This window comes from Grammomys surdaster, unplaced genomic scaffold (assembly GCF_004785775.1).
Source record: "Grammomys surdaster isolate TR1022 unplaced genomic scaffold, NIH_TR_1.0 62, whole genome shotgun sequence".
In the NCBI taxonomy this organism is placed as follows: Eukaryota; Metazoa; Chordata; class Mammalia; order Rodentia; family Muridae; genus Grammomys; species Grammomys surdaster.
The window spans coordinates 20,253,700-20,259,699 of NW_021604564.1; positions in this window are offsets into that span (position 1 = coordinate 20,253,700).

Below are 6,000 nucleotides of genomic sequence, written 5' to 3' on the forward strand. Positions count from 1 at the left end.
ACTGCACAGTGTAAAGTGTTTAAAAGGGGTCACTGTATAAGACACATCAGTGGAAAGATTGCCAATAGCTGTACCAAGTACTTAGGGACAGAAGGCAGGACCAAGAGACAGAGCAACCACAGCCGGCTCATGAACTTCCTCTGGCTGTAGGGCTAACATGACAAAGATCATCGCAGTAAATGAAGTGCCATCAGTTCTTCTCCCACTAGAAGGCGCCAACCCACATAACATACCCAGCGAATCTGTAAAAGAGACAAATTCAACTTAATAGAGCAAAGAGTGTGTTCTACAAATGGCTACAGAAAAAGTATAGGAAAAAAGTGAACAATTGCAAGATTTACATAGAAAAACAAACATAGACATAAACGTTGAGTTACACAAAAATTCACCAGAATGTTTTTCATTACTTAAATAGAAAATTTCATAGAGGAAGGTCTACACAGCCCCTGTCCTTTAAAAAAGTCATAGAGGAAGGTCTACACAGCCCCTGTCCTTTAAAAAAGGGGACAGCTAGATGGTCCAGTGGGTAAGGGCACCTGCTGCCAACCGAGCAGTTTGTGTTCAGTCTCCAAGACATACATGGTGAAAGGCAAGAACTGACTCTCACAGGTTTGTATTCTGACTTACACACAAAAATAAATAAGTATGTAATTTAAAAAAAGATGTATTACTTTTATTTTATGTTGATTGAGTGTTCTGTTAGCATGTATGTATGTGTACTATGTGCATGCCTGGTGCCCCGGGAGGCAAGAAAAGGGTGTCAGATCCTCTGGAACTAGAGTTATGGATGGTTATATGGATTGATGTACATGTTGACAATGAAGGCTGGGTCCTCTGGAAAAGTAGCTAGGGCTTCTAACCACTGAGTCATCTCTCCAGGCCCTAATATGTGTTTATTTTAAAAGAATTCAGACATGGAAACACACAGGAAAATCTCTGTATGGAGATGAGAGATCTGTTGCTATAAGCCAATTAGTTACAGAAGCTGAAGCAAGGCCTGGAACAGATTTCTTCCCTGGTATCCCCAGAGGATGCAAAGACCCAGGGATGGCCTAGTTCCAGATAGCTAGACTCTAGAGCAGTGAGACAACAGACCGCTGTTGTGCTAAGCCACTAAGTACTCTGAGAGGGTAATCCTAAGGAAACAATACAGGAATGCTATGGTATTAGCCACTCTCTCCACACCACAGTGGGCTCCCCTAGGCCAGGGGTGGACACAGGTCTTCATAGGTCACAGTTGCTGCAGAGTGGCTACTTCTGACTTGGACTGGCAGCTCTAGCTTCAGCTGCAACCCCACCCCCCCCACCCCCGGGGCCAGTGGGCTCATGAGGAAAGGGAAGAGCAAGAAGCAAAGCTTGTGTAGCTGGTGGCTGACCCTTTGCCCTTCCTAGAACCCAGAAAGCCCAAAGCTACACACTCCTCCCTTCTTATCTTCTCTAGTCTCCACTCTGAGCTGTGCCCAATTTAGAACAGCCAAGATGATGGCTCTTCTAACAGCAGAAGAGAAAGTGCCCGCCCGAGAATAGCATAGGAATGGGGTGGGACCCCTATCTGATCATGGTGTTTGATGATTAACTTCTAATTTCAATTTGATTGGATTATGAAATGTCTAGGCATTGGCAAAGCATACCTTTGAGCATGTCTGTGTGTTTCCAGAGAGAACTAACTGAGGGGATGAGACCTGCCCTCAATGTGGTCAGCACAGGTTAAAGGTATACAGTCCTAGACTAAAAACTAAAGAGGAAAAAAAGTTAAATCAGGTTAAGTGCTGGCAGAGTTCCACTTCTCTGCTTCCTGCTCAGAACCACAGGTCATGCTGGTCTATCACAATGGCATCCTCTCTATGGTGGACTGAATTCTTCTCAGTTGTGAACTAAATAAACCCCTCTTAGATGTTTGATCACAGCTACAGGAAAAGTGATTAAATACATGGCGACTTACCTCTATTTACAGAACCCAAGCGATCCCTTTAAGAACAAGAAGACTTGGGACACACACACACACACACACACACACACACACACACACACCCTCAGGTGTGGGATGATACCAAGAAAGGACAGAACAAAGGATACGGAGTCCCTGATTACTGAATAGCTGCATTTCTCAAGAGATCTACTACTGCCAGCCAAGGGTCAACTAGGTATCCATATTCCTTTAAGGAGACATACTATATGCCTGGCTAAGACAGGGTTCAGTAATTTCAGGACTGAGCCCATACCTGACTAAGAAAAGCAACAAAATGTTTTGGAGTTCCTCACTCAGCCCTGGCCTCAGACTATGAGCTACTCTTCCATAGTCATTCTTTTGCTAGCTATCAAATCCTTGCCAGACACTGGAGAGGCTGTAAGCCAAGGCTGGGCTACTCCCTAGGAGGGCTGAGGGGTAGTAAGTATCTTCTATAACAGCCTAAAGCAGTGGTTCTCAACCTTCCTGATGCTGTGACCATTTAATACTGTTCCTCATGGTGTAGCAATTCTCAACCGTTAAGTTATTTTCACTACTATTTCATAATTTTGCTACCATTATGAATTGTGATGTTAATGCTTTTGGAGATAGAATTTGGAAAGGGGGTTGTGACCCACAAGCTAAGAACCACTGGTGAAGTATAGTAGTCTCTATTGCAGCTCTCTCTTTTTGGAATGGCTGGGCTGGTGGTTGCTGTGGGAGGCACTTGTCCCCCAACCCACTCATGCTGCTTGCAGCACATTCTCTGCTTAATGGCCCCTAGGAAGCCAGGGTCTCCTTCTTTTCCTCTATGGGACATGAAGATTTCCAGGGCTCGAATGAGCTCCAGGTTGGTACAATTAGATACTTGAATACAAGGCACTAGTCCTCCTTGCTGCTCCCCAAATACCTGTCTCCTCTCTCCACCAAGATCTTCCCCTTTTTATCCCTCTACTCATACTTCCCAAGTATAACTCATGTTATGACCTACAAGGTAGAAGGTCTTTGTGGTAAAACCCAACCCAACCCAACCCAACCCAACCCAACCCAACCCAATCATCACAGAGATGGTTGGGAGCTGCTGAGAGCAGGGCCAGGTCCTGATGTCTGATTCAGCTTAGGCTGGAACAGTTCCTTTCTGCTATGGACACCCAGACAGGTCAGTAGAGGTCTGTCATAGACAGATACCCAGCATCCTCTTAGGGTGCCCTGACTGATCAAGAAATTCATCTTTTAGGGACTTTTAATAAAGAAATAAACAGGCCAAGAGAAAAAAGCAAAAGGTCAGAAATGCTCATGGTAATGTTCCTCTTACACAGACTTGAAGATAATGAGGTACCGAGCTGTTCATCACACAGTCTTATAATAAATTATTGGCCTGTGAGTGAATAGCTGGCATAGATGTCTGCTCAGTGACATGGACAGATGTCAGGATATGTGGCCAAGCAAATACAGGAAGAGAACAAAGCAAATATGTCAGCTCAAAAAGCTATTTATTTCACAGACACAATGAATTACCATCAGACAGGCTAACTCTCTGGCCTGTGGTGCCTGGGCCATTCCCAGCCAGGATTGCTGCTCAGCAACCAGAGTAGATGTCCTATAATCAAAAAAAAAAAAATGTCAGAGAACACCCTATATTTTGTTCAAATATTTTGTTACCCTGTAACAAACTTCATAGGTAGAGGAGGGTGGCTTGTAGAAGAGTGGGTGGGTAGGCCAGGCGTGGAAGATTCTCCTCTTGGAAGAGACCTAACTGCACAGAATTTTCCAGGTACTTACCTCATATCCATCACTTCCAGAGTGGAGCAAACCCACTTTGTGCTCTCTAGAGTACAGGTGGTTGTCACTTAGACGGCTGATACGCCATTAATGCTTCTCTGCAGAGTTCTCCAGGAAACAATGGGCATTTCTGTTGAGTTGAGAACAAGGCTTGGTGTGGAGTGTTGAGCAGCACCCCAGCCCACATCTGCTCCTCTCTATCTTGCTCCTGAGGCGTGGTTGGCCTAAATGTTGCTGGAACTCTGGGGCATCCTTGCTTCTCAGGTCTGGAGGCCTAGCCACCATACCTCTGTATCTTCAAACCAAGGAAGGATCACTCATCAGGCCGACTTAATTGCCTGGGCATTTGTTGATCTTATCAGATACACTCTGCAGACTTGATAACCCTTACCCCAGCATGCAGCCCACTAACGTCCAGGCATGAGTCATCTCTGCGCATTGGTGAGCTTTATTTGTTACATAAAGTTCATAAAGAATCAAGCTAGTATAAAAATCATTACTTTTCACCAAAAGTATATCTGGTTCCCTTGCCAGATGTTATCAGCGTGAAAGTATGATATGACTCTCATGATGTTTACAAGACCTATGAGAGTTTGTGTGCACCACATACACATTGGTAGCTGGTGAGGTCAGACTCCTGGAATTGGAGTTACTGGCAGTTGTCAGCCGTGGGTGCTGGGAGCCTAACCTGGGTCACTTACAAGAGTGGTAAAGTGCTCTGAACTGCTGAGCCGTCTCTCTACCATCTCTCTACTCCAGTTTTGAAACGCAGGTCTCCACTTCTATGTATGGCCATCCCTTTATTGATTTCCAATCTTGTTAAGACAGTGTTAAAAAACTCAATTATAAGTCCTAAAAATGCCAGGCGGTGGTGGCGCACGCCTTTAATCCCAGGACTTGGGAGGCAGAGGCAGGCAGATCTCTGAGTTCGAGAGTTCAAGGCCAGCCTGGTCTACAGAGTGAGTTCCAGGACAACCAGGACTACACAGAGAAACCCTGTCTCGAAAAAAAAAAATTCTAAAAATGCATTCTTTCTTCTCACTTGCGCTAATCTTCTTCCTTCTCTACAAACTATCCTTTTGAAATGGACCAAATTCTTGGAATGATGTATAGAGCACATAGGCAGATTCTCACGTTTTGTCCCAAATTTAACAAGACAATCATCTTGTAAGTTTGGTTTAAAAAATGTGATTGATTCTTTCTCTCTCTCTCTCTCTCTCTCTCTCTCTCTCTCTCTCTCTCTCTCTCTCTCTCTCTCTCCTCTCTCTCTCTCTCTCTCTCTCTCTCTCTCTCTCTCTCTCTCGTAGAAGGAAGGCTAGAAAGATAGCTCAGCACTAAGGGTGCACACTGCTCTTGCAGAGAATTCATGTTCAGTTTCTATCATTCGTGTCAAGTAGTTTTAAACTGCCTATAAATCCAGTGATGCACTCCACTGACCACTATGGGAAACTCCGTGTACACAAGGGTTTGTTGTTGTTGTTAAGAGTATTTACTTATGTATTTCAAAGATTTATTTATTTTATTTTATGCATGTGTTTGTCTGCATGTATGTATGTGCACCATGTGTGTGGCCTGGTGTCTGTGGAGAGCCAATAGAGTGCTGGTTATTGTATCCCCTAGAACTGGAGTTATACATGGTTGTGAGCTTCCATGTGGGTGCTGGGAATTGAACCCATGTCCTCAGCAAGAGCAGCAAGTGCTCTTAATCACTGAGGCATCTCTCTCACCACCTTAATAGTTTTAATTATGTGTATGCATGTATGTCTGTGTGTGGGTGTATGCACACGAGTTTGTGTGTCTGAAGAGACCAGAAGGGGGTGCATATATCCTGGAGCTAGAGTTACACATGGTTGTAAGCTGTCCAACATAGGTGCTGTGAGCTGAACTCTGGTCCCCTCCAAGAGCAGTATGTGATGTTAACTGCTGAGCCATCTCTCTAGCCTCTCCTCCAATTTCTTTAGAGAGGAAAGTGTGAATAGAATGGTAAAGAATGAGAATTAATTATCTTCTGGATATAAATTATGTTCATCATGTCCAATGAATACCCTGCAATAACTAACTGTTCTGTAGATAGTGAGATACCACCTAAGAGAGCCTCAGTTTCTCCAAGATGCTGCTGAAGTAAACTGTTCTCTAGTGCAGTTGTCTCCTCTGTCTGGGCATGCCTGATGGCTTCCTGGGTTGTCTTCACACTTACACACATTTGTCATTAAATGTCGGTTTTGGTTACTAAGAAATTTATTGTGATTTCTCATTTACTCTGGCTACCC